The 19452-nt window shown below is 49.2% G+C and overlaps 1 long non-coding RNA gene across 2 annotated transcripts; it reads left to right on the plus strand.

Annotated features, from left to right (window-relative positions):
• Positions 1-1611: 1611 nt before the first annotated feature.
• Positions 1612-18818, plus strand: LOC129392515 (uncharacterized). 2 transcript variants are annotated; one of them, XR_008618514.1, is made up of 4 exons: positions 1612-2481; positions 3799-5206; positions 6123-6492; positions 18126-18818. It is a non-coding gene; the product is annotated as an uncharacterized lncRNA (long non-coding RNA). The 2 variants fall into 2 exon arrangements; XR_008618515.1 differs by having other exon boundaries at positions 4424-5206.
• The last annotated feature ends 634 nt before the right edge of the window (positions 18819-19452 follow it).

The raw sequence follows: 19452 nt of genomic DNA on the forward strand, positions 1-19452 counted from the left end.
AAATAAATAAATAAACAAACAAATAAATCAATGTTTTTGTAAAAAGAGTAGCAAAAGCAACGTGTAGGAACTACGTAAGAGATGATGTAATCTCATTTTTAAATATGGGAAAATTGGGCTGTTAATGTGGACTATTGGGATGGGAGGACCTCATGGGGGAGGAGAAGAAGCAGAAAGCAGAGATCACAGGGGCTCAAGTAACTTTAATTAACTTGGACTTTGCTGTGGCATCAGCATGTCTTGGAAACTAGAGATCTCCCAAGTGGGGACCATGCACCTCGGGAGGGGTGTGGGGTCAGGAGGAATCACTGGAATGCAGGAGGCCAATTTTAGAACTTTGCACTTATTTTTGTCTTATTCTCTAAACATTTCTACTGGGTGTATGCTTTGTGACGTGCACACTGTAATTGGAACAGTAGTAAATATATTTAATTGACAGATAAATACGCAACATGAAGTGCTTATGAGACGCTGGAATATGCTGAGATGCAAGGCTTGGGCACCACTGCTGCTCCCACAGCCCTCACAGCCCCCTACACCCGCAGCAGAGGGAGGACTCGAGGGCTGTGGACATTCAGTGGAAACAGCACTTTGTTCACAGGAGCAGGGTGAGGGTCTGCCTGACAGCCAGCAGTAGCGGGGAGGGCATGCTGCTTGACCTTTCCAGGTGGCCAGGCTGTCTCACAGCCAATGATGAATCCACGCAGAGCTCACAGAAGACGGAAACCATTCCTCCGGGCCCTCCTGGGGCCTCCTCTCCCGTGTGCAAAAGGTGCCTCCCCAGAATCCTTCTCGATCCTTCGGTCCATCTCCTGGAAGTTCCAGCCCTGGCCTCATGCTGCCTTTGTAGACTCGCCAGTGAGTCCCATGTGCCTGGACCCCGATTCTCCTGATGAAAGCACCAGCAGACTGCTTTGCTGGGCTCATTGCAGTGCCACCCACGGGGCTGTCGTGAAGATTAATGACTTGGTTCTCATGACGGGCTTTTAGTAATGTCACCTTCACTGTGCTCTGGCTGCCTGTCCTGGGACCTGGTAGCCCTCTTAGGGCTCCTGGGTAAACGTTTGCCATTTGAGTAAATACATCCTTCACTCCAGCCTTTCCTGCTGCCCAACTTCTAATGAAAATACTTCAAAAACAAGGTCTAAAGCACTATCCTCGCTGGATGTTTCCATCTGGGTCTGGTTAGGAGGTAGAAACCACACAATAATTTGAACAAGGGACATTAACTATAAGGAATTATTAAGCAGTGATAGGAAAGTGGCTATAAAGATGGAAAGAGAACTCTAAGGGGTGCCCTAGGGCAGGGAGACAGCCCAGAAAGGGCAGACTTGGAAGGGGGTTCACCATGGTCGAAGCAGGTGTGGTTGGGGGTCACTGACTGGGACAGAAGTCCACTGGTGGCCTTGGCCAGAGCTGGCCCATGTCCCTGGGCAGCAGGAACCTGTGTCTAGAGCACAGGCGAGGGGGGCTTATAGGTGGGTGCACAGAGGGGTCAACGCACTGCTGCCCACGTGAGGCTGGGGGAGCACAGCAGTGTCCCCACTGCAGCTGGGTGGTCACCAGCCTGGGCCAAGGCTGCCTGTGTGCTAGGGCAGAGCACCACCGGGCGTTCATGCGTGTGCACGTGCATACACACAACTGACAGTGTGATAGAAGTGAAAAAGGGCAAACCCCTCACCCTGAAATGTGGGAAGAGAACCTGGCCTTTTCCTGCAATGTCTCTCTCACGCTGTCTTCTGACAAAGTTTAGCATTGCTCTCACAGTAAAGGAGAAATGCTGAGAGCACACACAGCCCCTTATCACAGAGCAGGTACTGAAGGGTGAATTTGGATCCAATAGGCAAACAATTGATATCTGGCACACTGGGTAAAAATCATGGTATTTATCTGCAAGAGAGAATTATATGAAGTAATTAAAAATTATGTTTTAGAAGACTATTTAATGCCCTGAGAAAATTCTCATGATATACTAAGTGAAAAAGCAGATTACAAAAGCAATCAATACAGTGTAATCCTAATTTTTAAAAAAAAGAGCAAGAAAAAGAGTGAAGATCTGTGTTTAAAAAAAGGTTCCTGAATGTCTTCTCCTTTTCCCACTGCCTGTTGACCCCCCTTCCCATCCTTCCCCATGTTTTGGTGAGAGTGAGAAAGTGAGTCAAAGGTCAGGCAGTGTACTAGAGAACCAATGATTTTAATTCCCTTCCGGTCATCTGCCTCACCCCTTGCCCAGGAGGAGCTGGGGAAATGTGCAGGGAAAGTATTATGTTACATAGAATCTCAGCCGCTTTCCCTCTCCTTTTTGCTTTCAGAATTCCCCCAGTGATATTGGACTGGCCCCTCCTCAGGCCCAGGAGAACTGGAAAGGATTGGACCCCGGCTTCAGGAAAGGGTGTGAGAAAAGTTGGTTCCCTTTATCGCGCAGACCAGCAAGGATCAGTGGTCTCATGAAGAAAGGTGGTCCGTGGCTGACAGTGCTGGGTAAACCATGCTTAATGGATTTTGCTACAGGGTTTCTCAGGGTCTCTGTGTGCCCTGGAATCTCTAGCTGGTCAGCAGCAGGTCCCAGCTTTTATTTTAATTCATGTGTGTGTTTTGTGGGACACAGTTTGGAAAATGCTGCTATAGAAATATATTAAAGATGTCTACAAACATTTTTAAAGCTTTAAATACCAAAATGCCCCTGATCTCACAGCATCTTTTCTTATCCTGGTGATTGACTTTTGTTACAAATAAAAGTGTGTCCTCATAAAAATATAACTGCCTACATATACATGCACATAATACACACATAAATGCACATAATATGCATACATTTAACACATGTATATGTACATATACATGCACACAATATACACACATACTTGTGCACTTACACACAATATGCACATACATACACATAATATACACATATACATGCACATAATATACATACATACACTTACACATACATATGCATATACATGTAGACATACATATATAGATACACATATATGCGCATAATGTGTACACATATACACACACACTATGCGTACACATACCCATACATACATGTAGACACATGCATATGCATTACATTTAACACATGTATATGTACATATACATGCACACAATATACACACATACTTGTGCACTTACACACAATATGCACATACATACACATAATATACACATATACATGCACATAATATACATACATACACTTACACATACATATGCATATACATGTAGACATACATATATAGATACACATATATGCGCATAATGTGTACACATATACACACTATGCGTACACATACCCATACATACATGTAGACACATGCATATGCATACACATATACAAATAATATACACATATATGCGCATAATATACACACACTTAACACATACATACATGCACATAATACACATTTATAGACATATACACATACACACATGTACATGCATGTACCTACACATATACACTACACACTATATATACATGCATATAATATACATACACATACATAATATACATGCATACATACATACATACACATAATGTATGTGCATATACATGCATGTAATATACATGCATACACATGCATACACACACATATACACATTGACAGAGATCCAAGGACTCTATGACATAGAGGCAGCAGCTCTCATCTCTTAAGGATGAAATTATGGGCAATTTATTTCATCAGTGTGCTTTTCTGTCATCTTCAAAATTCCTGTGGTTAGTTGTTCCTCTTGTATTAAGGCAGAAACACCCGTGAACAGCCTTCTATTGTTTTTTTTACTCTGGTGTTACAGCCACTCGGAAGGAGAGCTTGGCACACACCCCATCAAGGTGACTACACAGAGGGTGTCTCTCCCGTCACATTTCCTGATGCGACAGTGACGTTGCAAATGTCAGTGGGGGCAGGTCCTCTGACCCGCTAATGGGCTGCGTCTGATTCTGCAGGGCTTGCTTGCCTTTCAAGGGTCACTCTGGTGTTTTCTCAGCTGCTGGAGCCTGACCCTCTCTGACAATTATTACTTCATGTCAAAAGACTGCCGGGCGAGCTGTCTGGATCTGCCAGGAGAGACGGAGCTGCCCCCATCAAACTCTGGGCTGTGAGGCTCAGGCGGAGGGTGAAAGGTTCTGGAGTTTTCTGTGGAAAGACACCTCGGCCCCGCTCCTGTGCCCCACCACCCCTGTCCTCCCTAGTAACCCCTCACCAGCCTTCAGCTTCCCTCCGAGCTGGAGCAGAGACCTTAGGCGGTGGCACCATCACGGGGCCAGGGTCTGTGCTGTGAGAAAGTGACAAGAAAGATGGCCCTGGGCTGCTGGCTGACCATCTTCAGGATGGATGATCTGAGTCTCCTGGAATTTGTCCCTAGAGAAAGTGGAGAGGGCTTCTCTCTCCCTGTAATAACGACCCACTTCAATCCCCAGGTTTTCTGCAGGTGTAACGCAGGAGGGAGCGAGGCCCGTGTTCACAGCCTCCATCATCTCTCACTGGCTCTTGTTTACAAAGTGCCAACCCAGGCTGCATGCTGCTCTGGGCCTTCCTGGAAGGGGTCATTCATCTGGGAGGAAAGTAGGGGTCCCTGAGAATGATGAAGGGTGATGGAGGGCAGCCACCAGGGCCTCCTACCTCTGTGTTTCCCAGAAGAAGGTCACAAGATGGCAGGGACCAGCCTGGGTCCAGGGAGCACCTCCTCAGGCAGAAGCTGATGGAACTTTGGGTTCTGACTCCCAAGTTCAATGGCACCAGCGACATGTAGCTCTAACTTGTGACTTCTCCTGCCTCTCTCTGTGTGTGCCCATGGGGGTGGCCTGAGGAAATGCCACTGCTTCCTGGCAGTACTGAGAGCTGCCCTCTGTTTACATGGATGAATCTAGAATGAAGATGGCTAATCACAACGATGGCTAATACTTTGGGAAGGCTTACCTTGTGCCGGAAAGAAGTGCTTGTAATGGATTCTTTCATTTAAAGCAGTCTTTCAACACGTATCCTGTGTGCCGGCAAGGTTCTAGGCACTGCAATGCAGCAGTGGATGAAAGAGAGAAAATCCCACGGATGAACATGTGGTCTGTACACACGATGGGACAGTATGCGGCCTTAGAGGAAGGGAATTTGGCCACGTGCTACAACATAGATGAAACTTGAGGACGTTGTGAAGGAAATAAGCCAGATACAAAAGGACAAATACTGCAGGATTCCACTTACATGAGGTACCTGGAGTAGTCAAGTGCATGGGGATAGGAAGCAGACTGGTGGCCGCTAGGGGCTGGTGGGAGGGGGAGAATGGGGAGTTGTTGTTTAATGGTGTTGACCTGAGACACACAGCCAGCCAGCTAGTTCTCCAGCAAAGAGAGTTTATTCAGAACCAGCAGAGAACTGCAATTTGGAGTCTGCGACGATGGTGAGCACATACAAGTCCCCGCCCGGCAAGGGAAGGAGAACCCTTTTACGGGGGGATCACCTGGGGCTTTAGGAACGTGCATGCACAAGCCCTCTTCCCTGGGCTTTTAAAAAAAGCTCCTCAGGGGCTTCCCTGGTGGCGCAGTGGTTGCGCGTCCGCCTGCCGATGCAGGGGAACCGGGTTCGCGCCCCGGTCCGGGAGGGTCCCACGTGCCGCGGAGCGGCTGGGCCCGTGAGCCATGGCCGCTGAGCCTGCGCGTCCGGAGCCTGCGCTCCGCAGCGGGAGAGGCCACAGCAGTGAGAGGCCCGCATGCCGAAAAAAACAAACAAACGAAAAGCTCCGCAGGTAATTCCCTTGGGCAGCTGGGGCTGAGACTCACTATTTCACAGCCTTGAGTGCACATTTAATCAACCGGGAGCTTTAAAAAAATACTGGTGTCTGGGTCCCATCCGGAGGTTCTGATGTCGTTGTTTGAGTGCCTTTGGGCTACAGGGCTTCTGGAAGCTCCCAGGATGGTCCACTTTACGTCCTTGACTGTGAGCCAGACTGGCAGCTCTGAGTCTGGCGACCGTCTGCCATGGCCAAAGCCCCCATGAAGCACTGTGCCTGGGACCCGCGACTTTTAGTTTTCATTTCTTTTAAAATCAGAAGCAAAAAAATGAACTTTTAGGTTGAAGAAAATGTTGTCATATATATTATTAATATATTCACCTTTGTACCAACAGAGCCATAAAATGGAATTTTTAAGATTTTGTTGTTGAGGAAGAGCCCACGGAATGATGGTGCTGCTGCAGTGTCCGCTTTGCCCTTGGCAGCCCCAGGGCCCCGTCCAGAGCCCTGAACCCAGTGGGCGCTGAGTGAACGAGGGAGGAGACTCAGAGGATTCAACAGCTACAAGGAGAATGAAATGCATTACGAGGGGGATGGATGCTCGTGGGACATTCCATGGAACTCATCCTACCGGCAGAGCTTGAAAGATGTGGAGAGATCGGGCTGGAAGAAAATAAGGAAAGTGAGATGGAGGAGAAAACCGCCTGAGGATAATGCAAAGGGCACCTGGCAGGACCGGGGGCATCTCTCTGTCTCCCTGTCTCTGTAAGTCTCTGTCTCTGTCCCTCAGTCTCTGTCCCTCTCTTTCTCCACAAGAGCTACAAGCCTTACTCAGTTTGAAGCAGAAGAATTTGAGGTGGATGTCTGGGGAGACTTCTAGAACCTGCAAATGATCCTACGCAAGACAGGATTATTTGCAAGCAGAGCAGCGACCAGGGTGAGGCAGGCTAGGGAGTCACCCCCACTGCCCACCTGGGGGTTTTGCCCCTTGTGCTGGGCCCCCAGGATGCCTCACTGCCTCATCCCAGTCCCCGCCCTTCTGCCAGGGGTCATGTGGCCTGTCCTCGTCGGGGGATATTTGAGGAGGCAGGTGGCTCTTTCTGGGGCTCTCCGAGCCCACCCCGGGCTGGAAGCAGGGAACGGGTGTGATCATTTGTGAGGTCCATTCCCCAGGACAAGGGCAGCTTTCTCGAGCAAACAGATAAGGGACCTGGCCTTTGGCTCATCTAAAAACAATTGAGGGACTTCCCTGGCGGTCCAGTGGTTAAGACTTTCCCTTCCAGTGCAGGGGGTGCCGGTTCGATCCCTGGTCGGGGAGCTAAGATCCCACATGCCTGGCGGCCAAAAAACTGAAAACATAAAACAGAAGCAATGTTGTAACAGATTCAGTAAAAACTTTAAAAATGGTCTTTGGACCAAACATGGTCCTCATCAAAAAAAAATCTTAAAAAAAAAAAAAAAAAACCAATTGGAATAAAAAAGCAAGCTGACAATAAAGTTTCCTGGGACCCCAGCGGGAGTGCCCTATGCTGACCATTCCGAGCTTGGATTTCCAGCTCCCAGTGGAGAGAGGCACTCTAAGAATTCTGTGGTCAGAGCCTCCAGGAGGCCTGGCCTGGGGGCACCTTCCTCTTGTAGGTAGGTCGGGTGCCTGGGTTGAGAAACCCATGTAAGGCAAGCCATGGAAGGAGAGCCTGCACACATGACCTGTTCCAGAAAGATGCACAAGAACACAGTCTATTCATATGTTAGGAATAGAGAGTGGCTCATAGGGTTTTTTGTAAAGGCTCGTGCACCAGTGTCCGTCTCAATCAGGCTGACCCGTGGCGGGTGCGCAGAGGGTGGGCCAGGGCAGACCTCCCTGGAATGAATGTCCTGCAGGCCTGGGGCAGAGCCCACGTTTTCACACCCCCAGATGCCGCTCCTGTGGCAGGCCTGCGAAGGAAGCGGGCCTGGAATTTTCAAGCCTCTGCTGGAACACAGCCTGGAGCTTTGTTCAGCGCTATGAAATGTTACTATGTGATGGCCCTTGGTGGTTACCAAGCCGCTTCACTCTCTGGAAGCCCGCCTTCCTGCTCTCCACACCCACGAGCACTGGAAGTGGGTTGAGGGCAGGGCAGGGCCACACATCCTCTGGTCCTGAAGAGCCTTTCCCCCAGCGCGGCTGCCTTTAACCAGTGAGCATGTGCAGACCCAGAAGCCTGCCTCTGCTGGGATGTCCCCAAGCGCCCCACCCCTTTCGGGGGAAGTGACACCACACCTTTAACACCCCATTAAACAACCTGGGATTCCATTTTCACTGCCTGCACCGGCAGGCGGACGCGCAACCACTGCGCCACCAGGGAAGCCCGACACCACACCTTTAACACCCCATTAAACAACCTGAGATTCCATTTTCACTCCCCTGTGGAAAGAGCCCAGCCTCTCCCCGCTCAGTCCAAAGGCCACTTTCCTCTGGACTCACTGGGGGTCGTCTCACTTCTGCTCCGGAGATGGCCACATGCCAGACTGTTTTCTGACACCCCTGGACACAGAGCTTCCAGCCTGGGGATTCTGCCCACTGCTTCATCCCCTGGGGAACATCAGCCCAGGCGTCTTCCTGACAGTTCGCGACAGCAGGGGTGGGTTCATGACAGAGCCGCCAGGCGACCACTGAACATGAGGCCCTGTCTGTCCCAAGGGACCCCCCAGCCAGGCCCTCCAGGAACCTCCTCACTGGCCATTTTCTTCTTGGGGCGCTGGCCAGCCCTCCCTTCATCCCAGGGCTCCCCGTGCCCTGCAGCCCTCCAGGGAAATTCTGGTTTTATTGCTTAAATCACTGTTGCTTTTTTATGCTGAGCTTTGAACCCTGCTTTGGCTAAACCCCTTTTATCTGGGCAACAGCTTTTGAGGGAAGGGGCAGGTGTTTCTTTTAAACCCGAAAGACCCAGGAAAGCCCACTTAGGGCTTCTGCACCCACCCTGGAGCTCCATTTTGTCTCTCACCTGGAACACACTTTCTTCTTTCATTCTTCACAGCAGTGACTCCGTCCTGGGACAGACTCTGGGGTCCAGGAAGGGCCTGTAGGTGGATACCGCGTGCCACAGCTGCCTCTCCGGGTTTTGTGATGTCTTGGCACGGTTGGCCAAGTCGATGGGTGGGGTCATCCTGTCTTGGGGATGAGAGGCCATCTTGCTAAGTGTTCTTACTCGCTGCTTCTCCGGAGGCTGGTTCTTCCACTGAAAAATTCTATGCTGAGTTCATCTTTGGTTTCGGATCTGGCTGCCAGATTTGGACAGGGCAGCTTTCTCTAGTCATTTATGGCTCTCCTCCTTGCTCCGGATGGCGTCGTATCTGGTTTGGAAAAGTGAGACCCCCAAGGAGACCATTACTGGGTCTCTGTTAAAATCAGGGCCCTCCCATGTTCCAGCTGAAATCTGAGGGCAGGGCAGAGCCTCAGGGACTCCCAGTGATTCTGAGTCAGAGAGGACAACAGGGAGCCTGGCTTCCCGCAGGGTGTTGATCACATGCACACGTATACACATGCACACACGTGTGTGCACACGTGCACTTACCTATGTGCACACACATGAATGTGCTAACAAATGCATATGCAAGCACGCACACGTGCACACCCATGTACTCACGCACACGCACATCCTTAGCTGGTCCTGCACGCTTACGGTCCCACATCTAGTTGGGGTGCCCGGGGATCTGTGTACACACCAGTCCAGCTTCAGAAACAGCTGTTCTTGAAGTGTATTCTGTCCTAACTTGTAGGTGGCAGGTGAAAATGGCTACGGAAGACTGTAGCCTCCCAACTTGCTTTTGTGGGGGAGGCAGACAAGCTTTTGTGGGATGAGAAGAGTATGAGGTCTGAAGGGTTTGGGGAAACAGAAGGACCTGAGCTGGGTCTTCACAGACAGGTAGGGTTTGAATAAGCAGAAGCGGGTGGGGCATTTAAGACTGGGGAGTCGGTGTAAATAAAGATTGGTGTGGGAGCTAGTAGCTTGGGTGAGAGCAAGCTGGTGGGACTGGAGTGGAGGTGGGTGGAGAGAACAGGCATCGAGGGTCAGAGGAAAGGCGGCTTGGAAGTCTGTATGACGGGAGGGCCACTAGGAACCACTAACATTTCTCAGGAAGAACAAGAAGAAAAGGAAGGAATGTTGACACGTACTTACTATTTGCAGAATTCTAAACCAGGTGCTTTACATTTATTTAGTCTTTACCATAATCCTGTAAGGTAAGGTATTATTATTCCTATTTTTACAACTGAGGCAGTTGAGGCTCAGAAGATGATGTAACCAACCAGGGCTGCATACCTTGTAATTGATGTGGCCAACTTTCAAACCCAGTTCTCCCGAGTTCCAAAGGTCCTGTTTGTTGCCTGTAGCACACTGTCTCCCAAGAAGAGAAAACAGGGCTAAAATTAATTTGAGGAAAGATTAATCTAGCTGCAGTGAAGACACAGATTGGAGGTGGGGGTCAGGGGACCTGCTATTGAAATAAACAAGAGTGAGATGAATGTACAAGATGAGCCTGGACTATCCTGTCAGCCCAGAAAGCATGGAAACTATCAAAGTGCACGCAGGAGCGAAAGTCCTACTAGCCAAAGATGAGGCAATTCAGACATCAGTTACAGTGATAACTGCAAGGGATTGATTGCAATGGATTAAAGATATGTTGAAATCCAAGCCTTTATAGCAATGCTAAAAATCAAGCGCTCCTTGGTCACTTTTGGAGAAGGTTAGGGAAGCAATTCAATCTTTGGGAAACTGGTATAAGAAGGGAAGAATCAAGCATTCATTCTGTTTTTCCATGAAGTTTCTCTTTTTTAGAAGCATTCTAGCCAATAAATGCAGGAGTTACAGAATTAGAACATCACCACGTGACCACATCTAAGGAATGAATGGATCTGGCATCAGTGTCTGTTAACATCACAGAAATAACTGACCAGACTCTGTGTACCTGCTGATGGAAGGAACGCCACTGCCTTTGAAGTTTTGGCCAAAAATAATCACTGAGTCTCTAGGTCTAAATATCCATTTACAGAAAAGTCAAGGGACAGAGGAACATAGCAAATGAAATCTTGGGGATGCAGTCTGAAAAATCCTGACTGTGGGATCGCTGACTGGATATTGGATAATATTCGGAAATTGATATTTTTTAAAGGAATGAGAATGGTCTTGCGGATGTGCTGAGAAGACTCTGATCTTTTGGGGATAATTTCTGTAATAATTACAGATGAAATGGTATGTTGTCTGGGGTGGAGGTTGGGGAAATGGAGCAGGATTATGGATGAAATGCGACTGGCCATAAAGTGAAAGTTGTTGAATTTAGGTGACAGAGGTGCATTAATTTACCTTCTCTACTTTTGTATATGTTGAAAAATGTGCTTCAAGTAGGGTGTAAAAGTGGTGCAGGAACAAAGCATTTTTAGAAGGGAAAGGTGGGTGAATTGGAGCTGGATCGGGGCAGGAAGGAGCGGGAGGCACATGTGGAAGCTAAGCCCCTGACACCCCATCAGCGTGCAGCCAGGAACGTGGCCTGGCGTGACCCAGGCTCCCGGGAGCCAGGCCCTGACCGCAGACAAGCTCCTCTGCCTTGGGGAGCTGAGAAGTGTTCCCAGCCCAGCTAGGAGGACTATCTGCCCGTTCTTTTTTTTTTTTTTTTTTTTTTTTAAACTTTTAATTTTATATTGGAGTACAGTTGATTAACAACATTGTGTTAGTTTCAGGTGTACAGCAAAGTGTTTCAGCTATACATAAACATGTATCTACTCTTTTTCAAATTCTTTTCCCATTTAGGTTGTTACATAATACTGAGCAGAGTTCACTGTGCTATACAGTGGGTCCTTGTTGGTTATCTGTTTTAAATAGAGCAGTGTGTACATGCCAATCCCAAACTCCCTAACTATCCCTCCCCCCTGCCCTTCCCCCCTGGTAACCATTAGTTCATTCTCTAAGTCTCTGAGTCTGTTTCTGTTTTGTAAATGAGTTCGTTTGTATCATCTGCCAGTTCTTAATGAGCTGCTCAGTGTTCCCAGCTCTGAGGTCACCTCCTCTGTGAAGTCTCTGGGATCTTCGGGGCAGGATCAGTCATGCCCTCCTCGGGTTCCCCGGCTCCTCTACCCTGCTGGGCTGCTTCCTTGCATTCCATGGGTTGTGTTCAGTCTGTTGTTCCCACTGGGGCAGAGCCCAGAGCCCTCCCCACGGGAGGCATTCAAAACCTGCGTATTGGTTATGAAACAGACTGCCCCCTCGCTCCCTGGCAGGCAAGGACGCAGAAAGTGTGGGAGTGGGGCGGGACCGGGGATCAGGAGGAGGAAGGCCTTAGTCGGGTTTCTTCTCAGTGACCACGCCCCCTTTTTCCCTGCCTGGCAAACCTGTAAGAATCTGCTGGGGTTGGCCCAGGAGGAGAGATGGCCGAGTCACAGGGCCCTCCTGGACCCCAGCTGTGGTCCTTCTGGTTGCCATGGTGATGGCTCATTCTTGCTCCCCCATCGTGTGACGTGCCTGGGCTGGCCAAGGCCATTGGGTTGTGAAACTTTGGCGTCCCCCATCCCTTTCCTCTTCTGCAGTCGTCTGGGACACTCAAGATGGCAGGTTCTTGGGATTCTTGTCAATCCCTTTGCAGGTTTCATGACGGATGGGAAGCTGAGAGGGGACTCAGGTGGGCCACTGCATTGCTTGGGGTCTTCAGCTGGCCCCAAAGCTTCCTCCCAGCTAAGATTGACAGCAAGAAGCACAGATCTGGGACTACAGTGGAATCGGGCTGAGGAACCCCAGTTTTCTTTCCTGATGTCATTCGCCTGTGGGAAATGATTCCCCGCCTGGTGGGCTAGGAAGGCCCTGGAGCCATGCTCCCTTTGTTTCCCTTCAATTTAGTGGGAGTGACTTTAACAGGACCAGGTAGAAACCGTTCACCTTCCATGCACCATGCACTTGACAACACATTTCAGTTGTGGTGATAACCAATCTGCTGTCATCCTTTAAGGAACTCTGGTCCCCACAGAATTAGGGGGCTACTCTTAGCTTTCTTGTGCCTGGAACCCCCAACTTCAAGTCCTTTTCCTTATTAGGTATCACTTTCTGAAGGTCAGCTGATTTCTAAGCAAGTGAACGTGATTGGAGGCCGGCTGGGGCTCAGGGTCAGACCGCAGGGCGGTAAGGGGCGCTCCCTTTTCTCGTGGCCCCCGGCAGAGGTACCAGTGGAGTCCTGGCCCAGGAAATGCTCTGAGCACATGCTGAATGCTAGGAACATCTTGGTCGATTTCCACTGTATTTCCAGTTGTCCAGTCGCTGTCAAATTCTTCACTGTCCCTGGAGAGCGCGTCCTTGTCCAGACCCTGAGGTTCAAGCGGGACAAGTCAGCGCAAACCAGGCAGCTCCTAGAGGTGTCACTTTTCCTGGCATGCGGTCCCCACAGCTTCTGAAGACCTCTTCTGGCTCCAGGGATCTCTCATGCCTCCTTCCTACTAGTGAGACTAGCCATGGAAACTTCTAGAATGACAAATTCCAGAACGCTGGACATCGGTCACTAGGACGCACGGATGAATGTCTGTTCTGCTTATAACCACCACAGCCTCCTAGTGAATCCATTCTTCATGCTCCAGATCACTCATGGTAGGAAGTTCTTCCAAAACACTAAGATCTTTGGGGCTATAGTCAATGACCGTTTCCTCCCCGTTTCTCTTCAGTGCAGTAGTAGAGGGGCTGGTCTCTCTCCTCCACTTGCTCATGGGCCATTAGCAGGAGGAGCTGTTACATTACCTGAGCACTAATGAGCCCTGTAACTGGAGAAGATGGGCCTTTGGGGGTGATTCAGTTTGAAATTCAATGGCCCGGTTATTCCAAGGGGCTTTTATTCCTGACCTCGGGGCCCGCAGAGTGGGGTGTCCGGTCACAGGCACATCTAGGACCTGCAGGGTTGTTGAGGGGCCCCGGGCAAGGATGGAGGAGGAAAGACCCAGCGCAGTGGAGGTCTGCCTGTTGTTTTCGCTCATAACAATGGCCCTTAAAATTATCCGGGCCCAGACAACTGTTCTTGCACGCTCTGTGGTTTGCAGCTTTAGGGGCTTAATCACACTCCTCCAGCTTTTATAGTTAATTCAAAATATTCTGGAGAAAAAATCTGGCTTGTCTGTGGGTAGCTCGATGGCCTACTTCCAGGGGGTAATGGGATGGTTCCTGTCTGCTAGTCTAGATACCAAACCGCCAAGGGGCACAGGTGGCAATTTGAGGACAAATCTTATTTAAAAAAAAAAAAAAGAGCAGGCCTGATTCGTACTTCTGTCGCCAAATGCGTTGGGTATTCACTCTTCAGTTCATTCCTTATTAATTCATCCATTCTGTCTACATCCAAAATCTGCGCAGAGTGTCCCTCTAATGTGCGTTTCCCCTGCACACACCTCTTGGCTGGGATGCCATCGCTTTGATTACAGGCTCTGATTGCTCTTTGTTTCCTGCTTCATTTGCACTGAGATGGAAGAATCGCCCCTTTTCTTTCCCAAGGCCAGCGTTCCCACCTGCCTCCTCAGGATCTGATGTTCTTCCTCTACTGGCTCTTCTCCAACATCGTTCAAGTGTGTTTCAACCTTTTCCCTCTGAAAATGTGCCTTTGGGATCCCTAACCTCCCAGCTGTGATTCCTTCCCTCTCCTCGCATCCCCAGCCCAAATATTCCAGGGTTGTTCCCCAACCTCCCCTTCCCATGGACCGTTATCTTTCAGCCCTCCACACCCCTGAAACTGCCCTCACCCGGGGCACCGCTGGCCTCCAGATAAATACATCCAGTGGCCACTCCCCATCCTCCCTTGTTGGACAGTTCTGCCCTCTGACCTCTCCCTGCTAAGGGCACTCCGGTCCCCGGCTCTGGTGACCATATGTTCCTGTGGTTTCCTGGCACCTTTCTGGTTGCTCCTTACTTCCTTCTCTTCATCCTCAAATATCGGTGCTTCCCGGGGCTCTGTTCAGCATTTGCCACCATCCCGGCTTATAGTCACATCCCAACTACTCCCCAGACCTAGGGGTCTCCTCCAGTCCGAGTCCACTTCACCTGCCACCTGGACTGTTGGCAGCACCTGGTCTCCATGTACCCATCTTGTTCCTCCGATTCATGTTCCACAGTGAAACCAGAATGATCTTTCTAACCTGCGGTTTGTCATGTCCCTCTTCCTTCAAGGATCTCAAGTTCACCTTTAAGATCTAAAGTCGAAAGTATTTAACCTGATTTACTAGACGTTTCATGATCATCCTTGCTCTTCTCCAGCTGTGTTTTCTTTCTAGAACACTTTCCAAGATTGGGCACCTGGCTAGCAATGAACAGGCAGTTATGGACTGAATTGTGTCCCCCCCCGCCCACCAAACCCCAGTACCTCAGAATGAGACTGTATTTGGCCATAGGATCTTTTTAAAAAAATATTATTTATTTATTTATTTATTTTATTTTGGGCTGCATCGGGTCTTAGTTGCAGCTCACGGGATCTTCATTGTGGCATGTGGGATCTTTCCTTGCCATGCATGGGCGGGCTTTTCATTGCAATGCACGGGCTTCTCTCTAGTTGTGGCGTGTGGGTCTTTTTTTTTTCTCTCTAGTTGTGGCGCATGGGCTCCAGAGCACGTGGGCTCTGTACTTTGTGGCATACAGGCTCTCTAGTTGAGGCACGCATGCTCAGTAGTTGTGGTGCACGGGCTTAGTTGCCCCCGCCCTCCCCAGCTTGTGGGCTCTTAGCTCCCTGACCAGGGATCGTACCTGCGTCCCCTGCATTGTAAGGCAGATTTTTTACCACTGGACCACCAGGGAAGTCCTGGCCATAGGATCTTTAAAGAGGTAGTTAAGTTAAAATGAGGTGGTTAGGATGGGCCCTAATCCAGTATGACTGTGGCCTTTAAAGAGGAGGTTAGGACACACACAGAGGGAAGACCATGTAGAGGACACAGGGAGAAGATGGATGCCTATAACCCAGAGAGAGAGAGGCCAACCCCACCAGCACTATAATCTTGAACTTCTGGTCTCCAGAACTGGGAGAAAATAAGTTTTATTGTTTAAGCCACGCATCCTGTGGCACTTTGTTATGGCAGCCCTAGTAAACTAATACATAAGCTGCAAGTCTATATAATTTCACCTAGTCAAGGAGGTGTTCCTTGACTCACCCTCATAAATTCTTCCCATACCCTCGATTTCCCTTTTGCAACACTTCTAATGTGTGGAATGACTCTTCAGTGACTGTGTTCCTGGCAAGTCATTAAGCTTCTATGAGAGTAGAAATTTGTGTTTGTCCTGTATGGCTGTATCCAGTGTTTAGCACATTATCTGGTATCTAGAAGACATACCAGTAAGTATTGGTTGCATGACCAACTGAATAGTGACAAGTGAACAGATTTTAAAGTATCAATAGGATGATCTTCTGAGCTGGAAGACTGCCCACTTCACAGAAGCTACACTGACCATGGATTTGGAGTGTACCTGTTGGGTGTGAGGAAGGTGATGTCTACATCCTTTGCATGGCTTCTTGTTTAGGTGTAAAGTGAAATGAAAGCAAAATTTTAAAATATTATTAAATTTTAATTTAAAAATATTACAAGAGATGGTGTAGCATTTGGGGAAGTAATGAGAGGGCACTAGGGTAAGATGGGAACAGGGGAGATAATTCCGGGAAGGGAGGCAAGGAAGACGGTCTTCACCTTTGACTCATTTTCCACAGGGTCTTCCTGGAATAAGAAGGGATCCAACAGGCTGCTCCTGTTTGGTAGCTATTGAGTGAGGCAAAGACGTAGGGGGAAGGATTCCAGAAGGTTCCATGACACATAACTCAGTGTGCCTGTGTTTAGACCTGGTTTCTTCTTGCCCTGACAACTTGAGGAGGGAGGCGTCACACTTCCTGAGAACAGGAGGATAAACAGGTTTCTCTGTCCCTCCTTTCCCACTTGCTGGAGGCTTCCCTCGCCTAACCTGTAGGGTGATCCCTTTATCCTAGGAACCCCCCTGCTTCTGCCCCAGGGCTGGGCGGCCCACATTTGCATCATGTGACCCCTCCCTGCAGTACTGAACTGAGGTGGGCATGTGGGGGCCAATCAAATTCTCACCCCAGGGAGGTTGGACTTGGGATTCAGAGATGGCCAGCTGGCTTCCGCACGCGGCTGGGTGTGGGGGACATACGTGTATGATCCTAAGAACTGGCAGGTCTTCGTGTGCAGCTTTGAGGGCTGAGAAGTGGAGAGTGCTGGGCTGGAGAGACAGAATGAGGCAGAGGAAGGAGCAGGGTTGGGGAACTGGAAGAGCCTGGGGGTGACATGGGTGCTTGAAGATTTTCTAGGTCCTTGTTCTAGAACTTTCCTAAGGCCCACTTGAGTGGATTCCCATGAATCACCTCTCTGTCTTTATAGTACATCCCTCTTTTTCTCTTAAGTGGCTTGAGATGGTTTATCTTACTGTGACCAAAGGCACCTTGAAATCATTCCCTCTGTCTCTTCATCCTTCTTTTCTCTCTCCTGCCTCCTTCTTTCTTCCTCTCCTCTTGCTTCTCTCTTTTTTATCCCTTCCTTTCTAGTCCTTGGGCCTAGTGTTGGGAGCAGAACACTCCAGGCTGCAGCAATCAGGGTCCTTCTCTCGTCTGAGGCTCTGGGATTCAGTTCCTCCCAGGTTCAGCCATCAGGTGAGAGGCCTCCAGTCTCCTTTTAGTCACATTCCCAAGTCTAGATCTGTTTCTCTGACCCAATAAACGTATTTTTCTCATGTGTTCTCAAGTTAAAACCATACCCTAGCGATGGAAATAAGTACTTTTTTGTATCTTTATATATATAAATCTATATGGGGCCATTTTCATTTATATTTTTACATGTATGGCTTTTCCCCAACAGATCCTCAAAGAGATATTAGCTCCTACGGAGGGTCCTATTGTCCTCATTTGGTAGAAGTGACACAGCAGGCGTGTGTGTATCTAGTTTATATACAGAATAGAATCACAGTAGTGCAATTTTAATGAACAGGGAGGAAATAAAACCCTTTAAAACACTTTGCTTGATCAAAATTTCAAGGCCCTATACTTCTTATTTGCCAACCCTCCTGGAAGAAAAGTGCTGCAGCAGTGAGTAAAGCGTGCCGAGTTTGGCCTCTCGTTATTAAAAATGGCGTTGTTGTTTAAAGGAGCTCCGTCTGAACGGCAGCACCAGCCAGCCCCCGTTTAATCACAGCCCTCCACCTCTGTGGCTAGCCGCCCCGCTCAGGAGGGTCATAGGGCGGCGTGATGGCAGGGCACAAGCCGGGGAAGCCTTCTTCTGGGAGGGTTTCAATTGCTTTTATCTGGCTTATTTTTGCTTTCTTAGCAAATGTACACTTCGAATACAGGGCGAACAGTTGGATTCCCAGAGCAGTGCTTGGTGTGAAAGCCTATTATTATTTATTTTTTTCCCCTGACAGAACTTCCTTTGAGTCTTTGTCATCTTGGTTTCCTGCCCTCCCTGTGCTCCTGCTTGCCTGCTGAGTTGTGAGAATCAAAGATCATCACACAGACGGAGAAAACAGAGATGCGAGCAGGTGCTGGTGTTGGTGGTTGACCGGTCACAGGGCCAGTGGATTCTATCCTCCATCCCCTTCGGACTCATCCTATCCTCACATCCACCGCCTGCCTCTCCGCAGCCCTGTCTCCTCCTAAAGACTGTCTTCAGGGCACGTCCAGCACAGGTGACTCACGGTCCATCCACTGGTGCCCGATGTCAGCTGTCCCTCGTCCTCTGGCGCCGGCGTTTGTGGGAACGGCCTCTATTTCTATCCTGCATGAACTTGGGAGCAGAACTCAGAAAGCATTCCCTCACGCAAGAGCAGAAGTCTGTTTAGTAGGATTTCCAGAAGCTCTCCCAAGGGAGGCGGTGTGGGTGTTTATGTCACAGCAAACTGCTTAAAGATCCATTTCAGGTGTTTCGCTTCTCGAAAATCTTTTTCTATCTCCCTGTCCCCAGGAAGTGCCCGACCTGGGTGGCGGTCCTCTCCTCTTTCATGACAAGCGGAGCAGCCCTGCCCAGCCTCCACTCCCAAACTTGCAGAAAACTCTGTACAGACCATAGTGAAACAAAGAGTGACGGGGTTAACTAGACCTACTTTCATTTTAAAAGGCCGCTTTATGATCATTTCTGATAATCATATCATTCACCATAAGTGACTTCTCAAAATATTTATTTCAAAGAGATGGCTCTGCCTAAGAAAAATAATGTGTATTTCACTACTGAGTTTTTAATTGGAGGTTGTAAACGTCATGTCATAATTTTTTTTTTTTTTTTTTGGTGGTATTTTTTTTTTTTTTTTTTTGGTGGTATGCGGGCCTCCCTCTGCTGCGGCCTCTCCCGTTGCGGAGCACAGGCTCCGGACGCGCAGGCCCAGCGGCCATGGCTCACGGGCCCAGCCGCTCCGCGGCATGTGGGATCCTCCCAGACCGGGGCGCGAACCCGGTTCCCCTGCATCAGCAGGCGGACGCGCAACCACTGCGCCACCAGGGAAGCCCGTCATGTCATATTTAACGCTCATTAGACTCCTTCCCTTTGGATTCCAGTAAACATCACACTGTCCGTTAATGTGCTCAGGAAATCCTGTTTAATACCCTCTCGATGCCAAGCACTGACCTGGAAAGCCGGCTGGGGCAGGAACTGGTATGTAGAGGAAGCGTGGAAGAGGGGCCCTTTGGAGGGAGTAAGAGGTGCTACCAGCACACATCTGGACGCCGATTCCACTTCCCTCCTGCCTCCCTTCAGGG

Source organism: Physeter macrocephalus, chromosome 11 (genome assembly GCF_002837175.3).
Source record: "Physeter macrocephalus isolate SW-GA chromosome 11, ASM283717v5, whole genome shotgun sequence".
Taxonomy (NCBI): domain Eukaryota; kingdom Metazoa; phylum Chordata; class Mammalia; order Artiodactyla; family Physeteridae; genus Physeter; species Physeter macrocephalus.